The following is a 20,885-nucleotide window of genomic DNA, read 5'->3' as shown; positions in this document are numbered from 1 at the left end:
CTCCTGATCTTCAGTGATGCAACCCCTTTGGCCTTCCAAAGTGTTGGGATTACAGGCTTGAGCCACCACTCCCGGCCTGTTATGTAATCTTTTAAACACATAAAAGCCCTTCTTTCTCGCAGGCTGTGCAGAAGCCGGCTGCGGGCTGGGTGTGGCTCATTGCTCATCATTTACCACCGCCGAGCCATACCTTAGGTGGCAAATGCTTGAGATGGAACTTTGGCGGGATGGTGAGCTGGGGATTCTATGGTGTGGCCATGGCCAGCTTTGAGGAGAAGGTACAGTTCAAGCAAGAGCCATGGGGCCAGTGTGGAGAGAGCTCCAGGTGGGGGCTCCACTGCACAGAGGCCTGGGAGAGGGATGTGCCTGACCTGTTTGTTTTGGAGATGGAGTCTCATTCTCTTTCACCCAGGCTAGAGGGCTGTGGTGTGATCTCAGCTCACTGCAACCTCTCTCAAATTCAAGTGATTCTCCTGCCTCAGCCTGCCAAGTAGCTGGGATTACAAGCATTCACCACCATACCCAGCTAATTTTTGTATGTTTAGTAGAGACGGGGTTTCACTATATTAGCCAGGCTGGTCTCAGAATCCTGGGCTCCAGAGACTTGGTGCTGGGATTACAGGCATGAGCCACCTTGCCTGGCCTGTTTGAATAGCAAGGTGGTGGGGCTGATGTGAACTGGGAGGTTCCAAGGCTAGGAGATGAGGGGAGGACTCTGGCTTCTGCTCTGACCTAGGAAGGATGTGATCACCCTTTCACTTCAAAAGGCCCCTTTGGTCCCTGTGTTGAGAACACGGAGGTGATGATAGAAATGGGGAACTTAGTCTAGAGCAGGGGCTTGGGGACCAAATATCCTTTTTTCTCACAGCAATGAGGCCCACCAGGAACTGGGCTACAGGCAAGGGGTCTGCCCCTTCTCCCATGCTGATGGCCTTGCAGAACATCTGGACTCTGGCTCTGCCTCTTCCTGGGATTCCTCTGCATTGGCTCTGTGTGCCTCCGTTTCCCCAGCTGTAGAATAGGGACTAGACCCACATCATGGGGAAAAGGCTCCACATAATACAAGTTCCTGCTCCTTCCACCTTGCGGTCAGAATGTAGGCTGAGGAAGGGAAAAGCTCCCAGGGCGAGATTTTAGCTTGGTTGAATCACCTGCCTGGTTATTCGCCTACCTGGTGAGTGGGATCTCGTGGGGGTGTCAAAAAATGGATTTAACTGGCAGTGAGGGTGTTGAAGCTGCTTCCTGTCCCCAGCTGCTGGGCCTCTGGGCTCCCTAAAAGGTAAGTGAGTCCACCTGCTTATCCCCCTCACTGGCCCATCAACAACAGAGTGTGCAATGTTTCTTTTCCCACTCCACTTCCACATGAGCCTAGATCTCCCTGATCATTCAGATCTCACAGGCTTGACTGTACTCTACATATTGAGAAAGTTCCAGTCCTCCCCTCAACTGTAGAAATTTCCTAGACCTGTTGGTCAAGCACACTGGCTTATGCCTGTAATCTCAGCACTTTGGGCAGACATTGAGGTCGGGAGTTCGAGAACAGCCTGGCCAACATGGTGAAACCCTGACTCAAAAATTTAAAAATCAGCCAGGCATGGGAGTGGGTGCATGTAGTTTCAACTACTCTGGAGGCTGAGAAAAAAGAAGCACTTAAACCCAGGAGGCAGAGGTAGCAGGGAGTCGAGATTGTACCACTATACCTGAGCTTGGGAAACAGACTGAAATTCTGTCTCAAAAAAACAAAACAGTTTCCTATACCTTCCAGCTCCTATCCTTGACATCTACACACACAGGCCCCATGCTGCCCAAGACCCAGGGGGCAGATCAGAAATGACATAAGACATCTGTGTCATCAAAATAGGGCAGCTTGTTTCTGTCCTGGCATCACCCCCCACCTCCACTGTCATGCCAGTCTCTGTGCTCCTCCACCTCATTATGGGATTTTCTAGAACAAGGACAGCCCTCCCTGTGAGGCACCTCAATACTCTCCATAACAGAGCTCTTCCTGCAGAACTGTGAGCTCCCCCTCTGAAGCCAAAGGAAGCACGGCTCAGCCAGGCACAGCGGCTTGTCCTGTGCATTCCCTCTAGGAACTACTCAATGGTGATGACGCTGCTGCTGCCTCTGCTGCCTGGGGGTGTTGTGGCCTGGGTGACTGGCTACCTGATGGAGAAGCTGCTGTGGCCACTCCTACAGCTGTCCAGGGCCAACATGCTGGCCGAGTTCTACTGGCTCAGATGCCGCCTGCTGCAGGGTCTCTGGGAGTATGAGTCCTGCCCCGGGCTGTGCCACCCTCCTCTCTGGGAGCCCCCTGCCCCGTGGGCACAGCAGCAGGGCCATGCAGTGGCAGGTGCTGTGGTGGCACAGGGAAGCCTGCAGAGGCTTGTGGCATCACAGTGCCAGGCCCAGAGCTTATGGGACTTCCCAAGGTTTTATGAGACTAGGGCTGAGGCTGCACATCCTGCTTTTCCCAAGATTATAAGTCCTGGCCCAGCAGTGCAGCTAAGGGCGGTGCTGGGATGACCATTTCTGGGCTCCTGAGGAGGTTGCCTGTGGCTCAGGTGAGTCTGCTAACAATTGTGGACTCATCTTCCTCAAATGTGAAATGCAGGTAACCACATGGCTCACTCACATGGGTAAGGGACATGTACAGTTCTTAATGCACGAGGGACCCCTCATGTTTCTGGGGGAGCCACCATACCCAGGCTTGGCAAGGAGTGGTTTATCTGTGTGAGACTCACATGGAGGCCTACGGCTCCCTAGAAGCATGGGTGTAGTCATGTCTAAGCAGAACGCTGATCTTGTAAAAAAAAAAAACAGCCTGGTCTTGAAGTTCTGTGTGTGTGACCATGGGCTTCTCTGTGCTCCTCAGTTCTGATAGCTGACCACTGGGCTGGTAGTGCCTCCCTTGGGATGCTGGCCCTGGCCAACAGGTATCTGGCTGTGCAGGGTGGATGGTGCTTTCCTGCCATGAGCACAAGCACCCCCAAGGCACAGCTCAGGGGCCACACTGGCTGGACTGGTCAGACCTTTTCCTTCACAGGCCATCTCTTCCCTACCCTGAACAGGACAGGTCTGCAGGACACTGCTGTCATGTTTGAGGGAGCCATTGGCCATCCACTTAAAGGGTCAATTTTTCCCCCGCAGTAGCTTCCTTGAGATTAAATAAATGACTTGTATGTTTTTTTATTGTTTTTTGTTTTTTTTTGAGACTAGGTCTCACTCTGTTGTCATGGTTGGAGTGCAGTGGTGCGCTTTCGGTTCCCTGCACCCTTGACCTCCTGGGTTCAAGTGATCCTCCTGCCTCAGCCCCACAAACTGCTGGGATGGCTTAGCACCACTGTGCCCAGTTGATATGTGAATTTTAAGTGCACCATTCAGTGGCTTCTAGTTTATTCAGAGTTGTGCATGCCTCACCACAATTGATTTTAAAATGTTTTTATCATCCTAAAATGACACCCTGCAGCTACCAGTCTGCCTGCTGTGTCTATGGCTGTGCCTGCTCTGGACATCTGATGTAAACAGAAAGATGACTATGTGACCTCTGAGCCAGGCTTTGTTACTTAGCACAGCAGTTTTGTAGCAGGTCTGGGGACTCCATTCCTTGTTAGGGCTGAATTGGGCCATAGCCCTTCAGCTCATGTCATCCTGAAGCTGGTGGGGGATCACTGGGCCTCTGGCTGCTGCACCATGGGAGGGGGACTCCTGGCCTCAGAGCAGGCTAAGCCTGGGCTGTAGGCATTGTACTCCCACTTCAGTGGGTGGAGCTGGCTCTACTCACACTGCCTTTGGTGCTGCTTCTCCCCAGACCATGCCCTGGTGGCTGGGGCCCAGCACGTGGTGACTTTTGATGGCCTGGTGTGGGACTTCAGCAACCAGTGCAGCAGCATCCTCCTGGCCCAAGACTTCACTCACAACACATTCTCACTGATGCTGAGTTGGACAGGCTTGGGGCTCATGGCCTTGACCGTGAAGCTGAACCATGTGACCCTCCACCTTCTACTCCAGCCTGCAGGTGAGGAGGAGAGGCCTGAGCTTCCCCTGGAACCTGTGCCTGTGGCAGGTTGCCTGGGGGATGGCACTTTCAAGCTTGTCCCCTGACTGTGGGTCAGCCCTTCTGCTCACCTTTTCTGGTCCACAGGCCTTCAGGCTGTACAATTCCTCCCTGCCAGGGGATAGCTGTCCAGACCTCCAGCTGCCTTTTGCCACGAAAAGGAGGGATGTCCCCAGGATTAAGCTAACCAGTGAGGACAGGGTCTCCATCTCCTGTGACATGCCAACCGGCCTCTGCAGTCTGACTCTGCACCTCTGGCACCATGGTGAGTCTGGGCCCCAGCGGAGTTAGTCCCACCACCAAGAGCCTCTTTGGGATGCACCATTCTCAACTTCCAGTGTGACAGTTCCCAAGCTGTAGGTGGCCACTGTGGTTGAGAGGATGGCACCGAGGCCCAGGGCTTTCTGCCCCCATTCCTTGTATATGTGGCTCCAAGTTTGAGTTGGCCTTTCTGTGGTCCCTCTGCCAAGGAACACAAAGGGCAGGCCTGGATTCTGGCCACTCAAGCTGAGGACGTGAAGAGGGGATGTGGGGGACATGTTGTCCTCAGTCCCTGTGCTTTCTCTCCCTCTTCTGATGAGGGTTTGGAGCCAGAGCTCTGGGAGTCTGGGGTGGAGGGATTCTACCAATCCTCCATGTGCCTGAGGCTCATCTCTCATACACATTCCCTGGGGGAAGATCACGGGCTCTCAGGACTGCCTCAGCTTCCCTCCTCCCCACAGGCATATCCGCTGGCCTTCTGGACACCAATGACAATGAAGCAGGCACTGATCTAATGTTGCTGGATGGCTTGAGTTTTGCGTCTGTCCCACCAGGTGGATGGTGACTGCAGGGCCACCGGGAAGCCTCAGCCGACCTGCCCAAGACAGAGCCCCTCTCGCCAGGCCTTCTTTCAGGACCCCCCGTCCAGCTTGGGGAACTGCTTCTGGGTGGTTAGTGTGAGCCTGGGTCCTGGGGCACAGCAAGCTTTTTCCCCAATCTACCCTGGGGAGTGTCATGGAGCAGAGAGTCCTAGGTTAGAGACGATGACTGGGTGGCCCTGATTTCAGGTGGAACCTGCACCATTCCTTAGCCTGTGTGTGCAGGACCCCTGAGGCACCCAGGAGCTCCAGCCTTCCTGCATTCTGGCAGCCACCTACATCCACCTCTGTGCCTGCAGCTTCGTGTCCCTAGCCCTCCTCCATTAGTGCAATAAGCTGCCCCAGCCAGCTGGCACTCTGCCCCCTAGCTGGCATCTGCCTTCCAGCCATAGGGAAAACCCGTCTCTTTCTCTCGTCAGGGTGAACAAATAATTGTCATTCAAGGAGCTAAGAGTCAAAACAAATCATTTAAGGCCTGATACAGCTTGGATGTGTGTCCCCTCCAAATCTCACGTTTGTTAGAGGCTGTATATCCCTCATGGATGGCTTAGCATCCTGCGTTTGGTGAAGCGTGAGTTCTTGCTCTATTAGTTTACCTGAGAGCAGTTTGTTTATAAAGAGCCTGGCCCCTCCTCTCTCTCTTTGCACCCACTCCCATTTCTGCCATGATCATAAGCTTCCCAAGGCCTCACCAGAAGCCAAGCAGATGCTGGAGCTGTGCTTGTACAGCCTGTAGAACTGTGAGTTAATTATCTCTCTTATTTATGATCTACCCAGGCTGGAGTATAGTGGCACAATCTCACCTCACTGCAACTTCCACCTCCCAGGTTCAAGCAATACTCCTGCCTTAGCCTCCCAAAAATACAGGCAGGTATTTTTGTAGGATGGTGTTTTTCTATGTTGGCCAGGCTGGTCATGAATTCCAGGTGAACCTCTGGTGATCCACCTGCCTCGGCCTCCCAAAGTGCTGAATGACAGGCGTGAGCCACCACGCCCAGCCTTACTAGGGATTTGAATGTCCACTATTGTTTAGGGAAAATGCTCCACCCCTGTTTTCCCTCTGCTCTCATACTGCAAAAATCATCAACATAGAAGATGACTTCTGTGAGCAAATGTGTGGAGGTTTGTCCCCACTACCAGGGCAGACCTCTAATTCAGTTCTAACACTAGCTACCTTGAGATCTTTCAGCCTGTGCTGCATCCAAATGCCACAGCCAAAGCCCCACTAAAAGGGTATAGAGGTCAGTATCAACAAGAGGAGTGGACTTCCAAGAGCTACAGATATCAGAATTAGCGGCTGCTATTTATAGACATTTAAAACTTAATCAATTGGAAAATACGACAAAAGGAGGATGAAATGAGATGATCCAACATGTCTCAAAGAAATTCCAGGCTGGGTGTGGTGGCTCATTTCTGTAATCCCAGCACTTGGGAGGCCAAGATGAGTGAATCACCTAAGGTCAGGAGTTTGAGACCAATCTGGCCAACATGGTGAGAACCCATCTCTACTAAAAATACAAAAATCAGCCAGGAGTAGTGGTGTGTGCCTTTAATCCCAGCTACTCAGGAGGCTGAGGCAGGAGAAATGCTTCAACCCAGGAGGTGGAGGTGGCAGTGAGCCAAGATCATCTTGCCACTGCATTCCAGCCTGGTGACAGAGTGAGAGTCTGTCTCAACAACAAAAAAAAATTACAGAATGAAAACAGACAGTACCCTGAACTCTTTAGAGTCAGGAGGCACAATCCCCAATACAATAAATACATTTGTACCTAGACCCATCCAAACACAATTGCAGAAAAGACAAAGAAAAGGTCCTAAAAGCTACTGAGGATAATGGAAAGAAGGAAGAACATGTTGACAACTGCTTTCCAACCAGCAGCAACAGAAGACATGGAGTAAGAGAAAGTAAGCATGAGATTAGAGATGATCCCCAGCTCAACTATTACTGAATGAAATAACCTTTCAGCACTGATCTGTCTAGAGATCTCTTTACCACAAACGGACACTTACTCAAGGGACACATCCACATGTTCATTTATGTACTGTCTGTGTCTGCTTTCCTGTTACAGGGGCAGAGTATCTGCGAGGGAGACCACATTCTTGCTCTGTGAAAGACTCAGGAGGATGAAAAGATAAGCTACAGATTGGGTGTTTAAAAACCACCTATCAGACCAAGGACTCATCTCTAGAATACATAAAGAACTCAGAGCTCACAAGTAGGCCACACTTGTATTCCTAGCGTTTTGTGAGGCTGAGGCGAGATGGCTTGAACCCGGGAGGTCAAGGCTGCAGTGAGCCATGACTACACTCCTGGCTGCGTGACAGAGTGAGAGCTTGTCTCACAAAACAAAACCTCCAAAGTAAAGAATGGGAAATAAACACATCAACAATGTTTGCACTCCCAGCCATAGAGAAACAAGATAGTGCTACACACCTGAGCTCCAGTGAGTTCCGGTACAAGTTGGTGAGTTGCAGGGACTCTGCGGCATAAAGCATTAGTTGAACATCCAAATGGCCAGGTTGTGATTTCAGCATGCACTGACGAATGCACCATAAAAAGCACTGTTCTAGTTCCAAAAAGGTTGTGGCTGCTGAGAATAAAGCTAGGCTTAGAGGCAGGAATCAAGGTCACGGTCTACTAGCCAGATCCTCTCGGGAAACAGCATTGGATTCATGAAGTGCCAAGACAGGAGGTGGTGTGGCTCCACGGGAAGGTTGGAGAATCTGGGAATCAAGCAGAAGCACTCATTGTTCTGACCATGTACACACAAAACTGTCAGCTACTACAGCCATCAACAGAACATCTGGGATGACAGGCATCTCAGAAGATTTATAGCCACAGGGTAACAATAAAGTATTATCTGCAGTTAAGGTCCTCTGTCTTCCTCTTAGGGTTTGTTTATTTATTGAGACAGAGTCTTGCTCTGTCGCCCAGGCTGAAGTGCAGTGGAGCAATCTCAGCTCACTGCAACCTTCTCCTCCCTGGTTCCAGTAATTCTCCTGCCTCAGCCTCCTGAGGAGCTGGGATTACAGGCATGTGCCACCACGCCCTGCTAATTTTTTTGTGTTTTTAGTGGAGACGGGGGTGCACCATGTTGGCCAGGATGGTCTCAAACATTAAACCTCATGATTTGTCTGCCTCGGCCTCCTACAGTGCTGGGATTACAGGTGTGAGCCACCGTGTCTGGCCGGGTCTATTTATTTTAAATCAAGGGCTAAATTCTTCCCCTCTCTTGAATACCAGTGAAGTATTTAAGAAAAGCAGTCACCAGTCACAGTTAACATTTGAAGGACAAATTCAAAGGTGATTGTAAGTTACAAAATAAAGGCATCTTATGAAATCTCATAAGAAAAAAGGAATATTAAGATACTTTTTCTTATCTTTTTGAGATAGAATCTTGCTCTGTCCTCCAGGCTGGAGTACAGTGGTGCAGCCTCCCAAGTAGTTGGGATTACAGGCATCCACCACGATGTTTTTCCATTTTTAGTAGAGACGGGGTTTCACCATGTTGGCCAGGCTGGTCTCAAACTCCTGACTTCATGTGATCCTTCCACCTAGCACCTGACCAGAGAAATTAAGACATTCTCAGATTAACAAAAGCTGAGATAGTTCATTACATTGGTACCTCTCCTGCAAGAAATGCTAAAGGGAGTCCTTCAAGTCAAAACAAAAAGATGCTAGGTGGACATTTGAAGCCACACATAAAGACCTGTATTATTAGAATTTTGATTCACATCTCTGATTTTTATTATTTTATTGGATTTAAAAGAGATATGTAACCATAAACCTATGTTAAATGTGTAATTTATTTTAAAAAATTAGGCATGGTGGCATGCACTTGTAGTCTTAGCTATGGAGGATCACTTGAGTCCAGGGTCTTCAGGTTACAATGAGCTATGACAGTGACACTGCACTCCAGACTGGGTGACAGAGTGAGACCCTTTTTCTAAAATATAGATATACTTTGTAGCATCAAGAACACAGGATAAGGCAGAGCTGTCCAGGAGTAGAGTATTTGTATGTGATTGAACTTACTGGTTTAAAATCAATTGCTATAACTTCAGGATGTTTTATATAATTCTCATAGTAATTACAAAGAAAATATCTACAGAATGTACACACAAAAGAAAGTGAGAAGGCATTCTAAGTGTGTCACACCAAAAAATCAATTAACACAAAGGAAGGCAGAAAGAAGGAAATGAGAGAGAAAACAAACCAGTAAGCCATGCAGAAAACAATCCACAGAGTGGCACCGGGAGGCCCCGTAAATGGTGTGCTGGAGTCCTCCCAGAGGAACTGCTCACCTTAGTCCCTGGCTGTGGGCCTCTTGGCACAGTCAACCACTAGGCTATATAGTTTCCTCAGATGATAATCTTTACAAATGCAAATTATTTCCACAATCTAAAGATAGTAAGAGACTTACACATAGGATGAAAGAAGATACTCCATGGAAATGGTAACCGAAAAAAGGAGGTGGAGCTAGATTAATCTCAGACTAAATAGACTTAAGGTCAAAAGCTGTTGTAAGAGATAATAACAGTCCATTCACCAAAAAGATGCAACAGTTATAAAGGTACATGCAACGCACCTCAGAGCTCCTAAATATATGATGCAAACACTGACAGAATGAAAACAGAAGCAGACGGTTCTATGAAAATTGTAGGAAATTTCAACACCTCACTTTTTTTTTTTTTCCATACAGAATTTTTGTTTCCCAGGCTGGAATGCAGCTGCAACCTCCTGAATTCAAGTGATTCCCGTGCCTCTGCCTCAGAGTAGCTGGGATTACAGGTGTATGCCACCATGCCCAGCTATTTTTCATAGAGAGGGATTTACCACATTGGCCAGGCTCATCTTGAACTCCTGACCTCAAGTGATCCACCCACCTTGGCCTCGCAAAGTGCTGGGATTACAGGCATGAGCCTCTGTGCCTGGCCCAATAACTGACTTTCAATAATGGAAACAACACCGAGACAGAAGATCAAGTAGGAAACAGAGAGCTTGAATGATACTATAGAGGAATTGGACCTACCAGACATACACAGATGAGTTCACCCAGCAGCAGAATACACATTCTTCAAAGTACATGTGGAATGTTCTATGGGAAAGATCATATATTAGGCCTGAAAGCAAGATTTAATACACTTTGAATGACTGAAATTATAATAGCAGAAGGAAAACTGGAATATTCACAAATCTATGGGAACTCAACAACACACTGCAAAACTATGGATCAAAGAAAAATAATAAGGAAAATTATAAAGTATTTTGAGACAAAATATATCAAATCTTATAGGATGCAGTAAAAGCAGTGCTATGAGGGAAATTTATAGCTGTACATGCTTACATTTAAAGAAAGCTGGCTGGAGGTGGTGGCTCAAATCTGTAATTCCAGCACTTTGGGAGGCCGAGACAGGCAGCTAACCTGATGTCAGGAGTTTAAGACCAGCCTGGCTAACATGGGGAAACCCCATCTCTACTAAAAACATAAAATTAGCCAGGTGTGGTGGCAAGCACCTGTAGTCTCAGCTACTTGGGAGGCTAAGGCAGGAGAATCATTTGAACCCATGAGGAGGAGGTTGCAGTGAGCCAAGATTGTACCACTACACTCCAGCCTGAAAGACACAGCTAGACTCCATTTTCCCCCACCCCAACAAAAAAATAAAGCAGCAGCAGCAGCCAGGCATAGTGACACTGTTCTATAATCCCACCTACTTGGAAGGCTGAGGCCAGGAGATTGCTTGAACCCAGGAGTTTGAGACTAACTCAGCAAGTGGCAAGATTCTCTCTCAAATAAAAGAAAAAGAAAAGGTGTCAAACCACAATCCTAGCTTTGTACCTTAAATTATTAGAAAGAGAAAACAGCCTAAACCCAAAGCTAGGAGAAAGAAGGAAATACTAAAGGTTAGAACAGAAATAAATGAAATAGAAGATGAATCAGTGACCAAAAACTTGACAAGAAAGTACAAGAACAGATGGCTTCATGGGTGACTTGTACCAAACAGTTACAGAATCAATACCAAACCTGCTCATCTTCTTCCAAAATACTGAGGAAAGAATACCTCCAAACTCATTCTGTGAGGCCAGCATTACTGATACCAAAGACAGACAAATCAGCAGAAGAAAACACACCACTATTCCTGATCAATACAGATGCAAAAGTGCTCAAGAAAATACTAATGAGAATTCAACAGCATCATAAAAGGATTATACATGATCAAGTAAGATGTATTCCTGAATTGCAAAGGTGGTTACCATACAAACATTGGGATAAGATACCACATTAACAGAATGAAGGAAAGAAAATACAATTTGTTTCAATTAGTACAAAGAAAGCATTTAATGAAGTTTGATATCCTTTCATTATTAAAAACATACTGACTAGAAATCGAAACAACCTCAATGTGTAATAAAGGTCATATGAACAACCTCCAGCTAGTATCATTCTCAATGATAAGAGACAAAGTTTTCCAAGATGAGTAATAAAACAATGATGCCTGCTTTCATAATACTGGAAATCCTAGCCAGAGCTATTTAGAAAGAAAGGAAAAAGACAAGGCATCAAAATTGGAAAGGAAGAAGTAAAATTTTCTTTGTTAACAAACGACATGATCTTCTTCGTAGAAAATCCTGAAGACTGCACAAAATAAACTGTTAGAACTAATAATTTGTCCAAGTTTCAGGATTATGAAATCAACATACAGAAGTCAGTTGCATTTCTACACACCAACAATCAACAATCCAAGAAGGAAATTAAGAAAACAGTTCCTGCTGGCTTGGTTGTGGATGCCTATAGTTTCAGCTACTTGGGAGGCTGAGGTAGGAGAGTTGCTTGAGCCTGGGAGGTCAATGCTGTCAGTTTTTATAATGATTATGCCTGTGAATAGCCAGTGTACTCCAGCCTGGGCAACATAGTGAGACACTACCTTAAAAAGAAAAGAAAAGAAAAGAAAAGAAAAAAGTCAGTTTACAATAGCATCAAAAAGAATAAAACAGGAATAAACTCAACCAGGAGGCAAAGACTCAGGCAGGATTTTGAGTTCCAGAGACCGGTTGTGTAATAAATATAAAGGCATCTCATATTTATGTATTAAAAAGCTTAGTTTCATTAAGATGTCAATACGACTCAAAGTGATCTACAGGTTTAGTTTACTTGCTCTCAAAATGTCAGTGACATTTTTCTTCAATTGTAGAAAAATCCATCCTTATAAATTGTTTAAAGTTTATATGCAATTTCAAGAGACCCCAGATGGCCAAAGCAATGAAAAAGTAACAAAGTTGGAAGTCTTTTACTTCTCAATTTCAAAATGTATTATTGAAAGGTACAGAGGGCTGGGCATGGTGGCTCAAGCCTGTAATCCCAGCACTCTCGGAAGCTGAGGTGGGCAGATCACGAGGTCAAGAGATCAAGACCATCCTGGCCAATATGATGAAACCTCATCTCTACTAAAAATACAAAAATTAGCCAAATGTGGTGGCACACACCTGTGGTCCAAGCTACTTGGGAGGCTGAGGCAGAAGAATCCCTTGAACCCAGGAGGCAGAGGTTGCAGTGAGCTGAGATTGTGCCACTGCACTCCAGCCTGGTGACAGAGCAAGACTCTGCCCGAGGAAAAGAAAAAAAAAGCTCCAGTGGTCAAAAGTGTGGTATGACAGTAAAGACATACAGAGAGACCAGTGGAATGGAATACAGAGTGCAGAAGGAAACTCTTACACATATGGTCAAATGAGTTCAATAAGGATGCCAAGGCTATTCAATCAGGGAAGGGACAGTCTTTCAACAAATGGTGTGGGGAAACTAGATATTCACAGGCAAAAGAATGAAGTTAAAGCCTTACCTTATATCATGTTAAAAAAAAAGAAAGAAAGAAAACCTCAATAATAAATCAAAGACCTAAGTGTAAGATCTGAAGCTATACAACTCATTTTTTTCAGACAGAGTCTCATTCTGACACTGAGGGTGGAGTGCAGTAGTGCGATCTCGGCTCACTGCAACCTCCGGCTCCCAGGTTCAAGCAATTCTCTTCCTCAGCCTCCCAAGTAGCTGGGATTACAGGAGCCCATCACTATGCCTAGCTAATTTTTGTATTTTTAGTAGAGACAGGGCATCTTGGTCAGGCTTGTCTTGAGCTCCTGACCTCATGATTCACCCACTTCGGCTCCCAATGTGCTGGGATATAGGCAGGAGCCACTGTTCCCAGCTGACAACTCTTAAAACATAGAAGGAGAGCTTCATTTGGCCATGATTTCTTAGATATGACACCAAAGGCCCAAACAACAAAAGGAAAAGTAGATAGATTGGATTGCATCGATGGATACTATTAACAGACTGAAAAGGCCACCTACGGAATGACAGATGTGCAAATTACACGTCAAAGAGTTCCCATCTAGAATAGATAAAGCACTCTCACAATGCAACAACAAAAACCCAACTAACACGGTTCAGAAATGTACAAAGGATGTGAATAGACAGTCCACCAAATAAGAGATGCAAATGGCCAATCAGCACATAAAAAGATGCTCATCATCACTATTAGGGAAACAAACCAAAACCACATGGAGAGGCTGGGCATGCTGCTCACGCCTGTAATCCCAGCACTCTAAAAGGACGAAGTGGGCGGATAACTTGAGGCCAGGAATTTGAGACCAGCCTGGCTGACATGGTAACACCATATCTCTACTAAAAATAGAAAAATTAGCTGGGTGTGGTGCCATGTGCCTGAAGTCCCAGACGCTCAGCAGGCTGAGGCAGGAGAATTGCTTGAACCTGGGAGGTGGAGATTGCAGTGAGCCAAGATTGCACCGCTGCACTGTAGCCTGGGTTACAGAGCGAGACTCCATCTCAAAAAAAGAAAAGAAGACCTACATGGAGAGGCCACCTCAGACTCATTAGGATGGCTGTAATTCATACAGAAAATAAAGTGTTAGCGAGGATGCTGAGCGGTTGGAAGCCATATGTACTCTTACTGGGAATTTTAAATGGAGCTGTAGCTATGGAAAACAGAGTTTAAACTTTTCATCGAAAAGTTAAAAACAGGCCAGGCGTGGTGGCACACACTTGTAATCCCAGCACTTTATGAGGCCGGGGCAGGTGAATCACTTGAGGCTAGGAGTTCAAGACAAGTCTGGCCAATGTGGTGAAATCCATCTCTACTAAAAACACAAAAACTAGCCATGCGTGATGGTGCAGGCCTGTAATCCCAGCTACTTGGAAGGCTGAGGGTTAAGAATCGCTTGAAACCAGGAGGCAGAGGTTGCAGTAAGCCAAGATTGCACCACTGCATTCCAGCCTGGGTGACAGAGCAAGACTCTGTCTCAAAACAAGGATTACCATATAATCCAGCATTTCCACTTCTGGGTGTGTACTCCCTACAATTCAAAGGGCCTCACACATTTTACACACCGATGTTCATAGCAGCATTGTTGAGAACAAATTCTGACATGTGTAAGAAATCATATTGTTTACTGAGAAATCCTATTGAGAGAGGCGGCAAGGGAAACCTAGTCGGCCTCCCAAAGCGGAAAACTGCCCCCAAAGCAGCAAACTGCTTAAAGCATTATAAAACAGTATCCAATATAATTAGGTCTCACACCAGATGAATTAGTTCTTGGAACACAGGATGTGTAACCCTTTCCTTTGTTCCCTTGTAAAGAGCACTTTCTAGTTTGTCTGTAACCTATAGTAAACATGCACTAGCTGCCTGGTTAGTTTACCTTTAACCAATGAAAGAAAACAGAGCATCCTCTTGTAAAACTTGTCACTGGAAAGTCAAGAATAAATACATAGGTTAGAGTCTGCTCTGGACTCTCAGCTGGAAATGCTGTGAGACCCCTGCTGCTCCACTCTGAACCCATCTTTTGCTATCTCTTTCTGTTTCTTAATTTCTTCAGTTCCGCATAAGTTGGGGTCTCCAAGGCTGAGCTGGTCTTGGCACAGCGGTATTCATAGAAGCTGAATAATAGCAGCAATCCAAGTGCCCACTGACGAATAAACGAATGTGGTCTCTCCATACAGTCAAATATTATTCAGCCTTAAAAAGGAAGGAAATTCCAACTCATGCTAACACATGGATGAAACTTTAGGACGTTATGCAAAGTGAAATAAGGCAGTCACAAAAAGAGAAATACTGTATGATTCCATTTATGGGAAGGACCTAGAGTAATCAGATTCACAGAGACAGAAAGTAGAGTGGTGGCGGCCAGGAGCTGGGAGAGCCAGTAATGGCTTATTTAATGGGGACACAGTTTCAGTTGGGTAGGATTTAGTGAGTTCCAGAGTTTGGCTGCACAAAAATATAATTGTACTTACACTGAGGTGGGTACTTTAAATGGTGGTTGTAAATTTTTTGTGTTTTACCACATTGAATATTTTTGACATTGGAAATGTATATTTATTAAGCAACTCCATGCTGGGCATGATGATACAATTATCAACACCGTAGTTATAAAAAACACTCTTAGGTACAATTCTAAGTGTGAAAACTAGCACAGACATACAGTAATAGACAGACCCACAAAACTCAGATAGTAGGCTTATTAGACAGAGATCATAGATTTCAGCAGGGAACCAGAAATTATTAAAATTAGTAATTTAGCCAATCAGCTAATTAACTAATTACTGAAAATTACATACTGAAAAAGAACCAGAATGTAGTAGAAAGAGATGGCAGAAAGGCCACCTAAAGCCCATCTTTTAGACATTGCTCTAAGCAGATGAGGGACAGAAGGGCACTTCCTGGCCAGGTGTGGTGGTTCATGCCTGTAGTCCCAGCTCCTCAGGAGGCTGGGGCAGGGAAGTCACTTGAACCCAGCAGGCAGAGTTTGCAGTGAGCTGATACTGTGCCACTGCACTCCAGCCTGGGCGACAGAGCAAGACTCCATCTCAAAAAACAAATAGCAGGGTGTGGTGGCTCACGCCTGTAATCCCAGCACTTTGGGAGGCCGAAGCGGGTGGATCGTTTGAGGTCAATTGACAACTTAGAGAGGAATATGAGTGAATTGATGAAGCTGAAAAACACAACATGAGAACTTCACGAAGCATGCACAAGTTTCAACAGCCAAATTGACCAAGCAGAAGAAAGGATATCAGAGGTCAAAAATCAAAACAATGAAATAAAACGAGAAGGCAAGATTAGGAAAAAAAGCGCAAACAGAAATGAACAAAGTCTCCAAGAAATGGGAGACTATGTGAAGAGACCTAATCTACATTTGATAGGTGTACCTGAATGTGACAAAGAAAATGAATCTAAGCTGGAAAATACTCTTCAGGATATTATCCAGGAAAACGTCAACAACCTAGTAAGGCAGGCCAATATTCAAGTACAGGAAATACAGAGAACACCACAAAGATATTCCTCAAGAAGAGCAAGCCCAAGGCACATAATCGTCAGATTCACCAGGATTGAAATGAAGGAGAAAATGCTAAGGGCAGCCAGAGAGAAAGGTCGGGTCACCCACAAAGGGAAGCCCATCAGACTCATAGCAGATCTCTCGTCAGAAACCCTACAAGCCAGAAGAGAGTGGAGGTCGATATTCAACATCCTTAAAGAAAAGAACTTTCAACCCAGAATTTCATATCCAGCCAAACTAAACTTCATAAGTGAAGGAAAAATAAAATTCTTTGTGAATAAGCAACTACTCAGAGATTTTGTCACCACCAGGCCTGCTTTACAAGAGCTTCTGAAAAAGGCATTACACATAGAAAGGAACAACCAGTACCAACCACTCCAAAAACATACCAAATGGTAAAAAGCATCAACAAAATGAAGAATCTGCATCAACTAATGGGCAAAACGGCCAGCTAGCATCAAAATGGCAGTATAAAATTCAAATATAACAATATTAACACTAAATGTAAATGGGCTAAATGCACCAATCAAAAGACACAGACTGGCAAATTGGATAAAAAGCCAAAATCCATCAGTGTGCCGTATCCAGGAAACCCATCTCACATGCAAGGATACACAAAGACTCAAAATAAAGGGATGGAGGAAGATTTACCAAGCAAACAGAGAGCAAAAAGAAGAAAAAGTTGCAATTCTCGTCTCTAATAAAATAGACTTTAAAGCAACAAAGATCAAAAGAGACTAAGAAGGATATCACATAATGATAAAAGGATTGATACAACAAGAAGAACTAATGATCCTAAATATATATGGACCCAATACAGGAGCACCCAGATACATAAGGCAAGTTCTTAATGACTTACAAAGAGACTTAGATTCCCACACAATAATAGAGGAAGACTTTAACACTCCACTTTCAATATTAGACAGATCAACCAGACAGAAAGTTAAGAAGGATATCCAGGACCTGAACTCAGACCTAAAACAAGCAAACCTGATAGACATTTACAGAATTCTCCACCCGAAATCTACAGAATATACATTCTTCTCAGCACCACACCACACCTACTCTAAAATTGACCACATAATTGAAAGTAAAGCACTCCTCAGCACTCCTCAACAACTGACATAATAACAAACAGTCTCTCAGACCATAGTGCAATCAAGTTAGAACTCAGAATTCAGAAACTAACTCAGAATCGCACAGCTTCATGGAAACTGAACAACTAGCTCTTGAATGTTGACTGGATAAACAATGAAATGAAGGCAGAAATAAAGAGGTTCTTTAAAACCAACGAAAACGAAGACACAACATACCAGAATCTCTGGAACATATTTAAAGCAGTCTGTAGAGGAAAATATATAGAAATAAGTGACCACATGAGAAAAGTGAAGAGTTCCAAAATTGACACCCTATCATCAAAATTGAAAGAGCTAGAGAGGCAAGATAAAAAAAAACTCAAAACCTAGAAGAAGACAAGAAATAACTGAGATCAGAGCAGAACTGAAAAAGATAGAGACACAAATAACCCTTCAAAAAATTAATAAATCCAGAGAGTGTTTTTTCGAAAAGATCAACAAAATGACAGACCACTAGCCATATTAATTTCAAAAGAGAGAATAACCAAATAGATGCAATAAAAAAGATAAAGGGGAAATCACCACAGATTCCACAGAAATTCAAACCATCATCACAGAATATTACAAACAACTCTATGCACATAAACTAGTAAACCTGGAAGTAATGAATAAATTCCTGAACACTTGCATCCTCCCAAGCCTAAACCAGGAAGAAATCAAAACCATGAATAGACCAATAACAAGATCTGAAGTTGAGGCAGCAATTAAGAGCCTACCACACAAGAAAAGCCTGGGTCCGAATAGGTTCACAGCCGAGTTCTACCAGACACACAAAGAGGAACTGTTACCATACCTCCTGAAACTATTCCAAATAATCCAAAAAGAAGGAAACCTTCCCAAATCATTTTATGAGACCAACATCATTCTGATACCAATACCTGGCAGAGTCTCAACAAGAAAAGAAAACTTCAGGCCAATATCCATGATGAACACAGATGCAAAAATCTTCAATAAAATACTGGCAAGCCAATTGCAACAGCACATCAAAGAGCTTATCCACCATGATCAAGTAGGTTTCATCCCGAGGATGCAAGGCTGGTTCAACATATGCAAGTCTATAAACATAATTTTCCACATAAACAGAACCAAAAACAAAAACCACGTGATTATCTCGATGCAGAGAAGGCCCTTGACAAAATTCAACAGTCCTTTATGCTAAAAATCCTCAATAAACTCGGTATTGATGGAACGTATTTCAAAATAATAAAAGCTATTTACAACAAACCAACAGCCAATATGATACTGAATGTGCAAAAACTGGAAGCATTCCCTTTGAAATCTGACACTAGACAAGGATGCCCTCTCTTACCACTCCTATTCAATATAGTACTGGAAGTTCTAGCCAAAGCAATTAGGCAAGAAAAAGAAATAAAGGGTATTCAAATAGGAAAAGAGGAAGCCAAATTGTTTCTATTTACAGACGACATGATTCTATATCTAGAAGACCCCATCGTCTCAGCCCAAATCTCCTGAAACTGATAAGCACCTTCAGCAAAGTCTCAGGATATAAAATCAATGTGCAAAAATCACAAGCATTCCTATACACCAATAACACACTTAAAAAGAGCCAAATCAAGAATGAACTGCCATTCACAATTGCTACAAAAAGAATAAAATACCTAGGAATACAACTAACAAGGGATGTAAAGGACCTCTTCAAGGAGAACTACAAACCACTGCTCAATGAAATAAGAGAGGACACAAACAGATGCAGAAACATTCCATGTTCATGGTTAGGAAGAATAAATATCATGAAAATGGACATACTGTCCAAAGTAATTTACAGATTCAATGCTATCCCCATCAAGCTACCAATGACCTTCTTCACAGAACTGGAAAAAACTATCTTGAACTTTATATGGAACCAAAAGAGAGCCCACATAGCCAAGTCCATTCTAAGTAAAACAACACAGAGGGAGGCATCACACTACTGGACTTCAAACTATACTACAAGGCTATGGCAATCAAAACAGCATGGTACTGGTACCAAAACAGAGATATAGACCAATGGAACAGAACAGAGGCATCAGAGGCAACACAACATATCTACAACCACACAATCTTTGATAAACCCGACAAAAACAAGCAAGGGGGAAAGGATTCTCTGTTTAATAAATGGTGTTGGGAAAACTGGCTAGCCATGTGCAGAAAGCAGAAACTGGACCCCTTCCTGACACCTTACACTAAAATTAACTCCAGATGGATTAAAGACTTAAACATAAGACCTAACACCATAAAAACCCTAGAAAAAAATCTAGGCAAAACCATTCAGGACATCGGAGTAGGCAAGGACTTCATGACCAAAACACCAAAAGCATTGGCAACAAAAGCCAAAATAGATAAATGGGACCTAATCAAACTCCACAGCTTCTGCAAGGCAAAAGAAACAGTAATTAGAGTGAATCGGCAACTAACAGAATGGGAAAAAATGTTTGCGGTATACCCATCTGACAAAGGGCTGATATCCAGAATTTACAAAGAACTCAAACAGATTTACAAGAAATAAAAAAACAAGCTCATTCAAAAGTGGGCAAAGGATATGAACAGACACTTTACAAAAGAAGACATACATGAGGCCAACAAACATATGAAAAAATGCTCATCATCACTGGTCATTAGAGAAATGCAAATCAAAACTACATTGAGATACCATCTCTCACCAATTAGAATGGCAATCATTAAAAAATCTATTTTTAGATTTTTTAATCTAAAAATTTTAACAGATGCTGGGACGATGTGGTGAAATAGAAACACTTTTACACTGTTGGTGGGAGTGTAAATTAGTTCAACCATTGTGGAAGACAGTGTGGCAATCCCTCAAGGACCTAGAAATAGAAATTCCATTTGACCCAGCAATCCCATTACTGTGTATATATCCAAAGAATTATAAGTCATTCTACTATAAGGACACATGCACACGAATGTTCATTGCAGCACTGTTTACAATAGCAAAGACCTGGAATCAACCCAAATGCCCATCGATGATAGACTGGACTGGGAAAATGTGGCACATATAGATAATCGAATATTATACAGCAATCAAAAACAATGAGTTTGTGTCCTTTATAGGGACACGGGTGAACCTGGAGAACATCATTCTCAGCAAACTGACACAAGAACAGAAAATGAAATACCGCATATTCTCACTTATAGGTGGGTGTTGAACAATGAGAACACATGAACACAGGGAGGGGAGCACTACACACTGGGGTCTGTTGGGGGAGAATATGGGAGGGACAGCGGGGGGTGGGGAGTTGGAGAGAGATAGCATGGGGAGAAATGCCAGATACAGGTGAAGGGGAGGAAGGCAGCAAATCACACTGCCACATGTGTACCTATGCAACTATCTTGCATGTTCTTTACATGTACCCCAAAACCTAAAATGCAATAAAGATAAATTAATGAATAAATAGAGATGGGGTCTTATTATGCTGCCCAGGCTGGTCTCAAACTCCTTGGCTCAAGCAATCCTTCTGCCTCAGTCT

At 44.2% G+C, this 20,885-nt stretch overlaps 1 long non-coding RNA gene across 7 annotated transcripts in view; it reads left to right on the top strand.

The window, feature by feature from the left end:
• Positions 1–20,604, top strand: part of LOC108588354 (uncharacterized) — a 160,536-nt gene extending 139,932 nt beyond the window's left edge. For 2 of the 7 annotated variants that reach the window (XR_013527565.1, XR_013527560.1), the window contains 3 exons: positions 3,809–4,015; positions 4,173–4,319; positions 4,777–20,604. This is a non-coding gene — a long non-coding RNA (uncharacterized LOC108588354). Of the gene's footprint in view, positions 1–3,808; positions 4,016–4,141; positions 4,320–4,776 lie in introns of all 7 variants that reach the window. The other 5 variants (XR_013527564.1, XR_013527562.1, XR_013527561.1 and 2 more) reach the window with 5 other exon arrangements.
• Positions 20,605–20,885: the final 281 nt, after the last annotated feature.

This window comes from Callithrix jacchus, chromosome 15 (assembly GCF_049354715.1).
Source record: "Callithrix jacchus isolate 240 chromosome 15, calJac240_pri, whole genome shotgun sequence".
In the NCBI taxonomy this organism is placed as follows: domain Eukaryota; kingdom Metazoa; phylum Chordata; class Mammalia; order Primates; family Cebidae; genus Callithrix; species Callithrix jacchus.
This window is presented reverse-complemented; position numbering and strand designations above follow the sequence as displayed.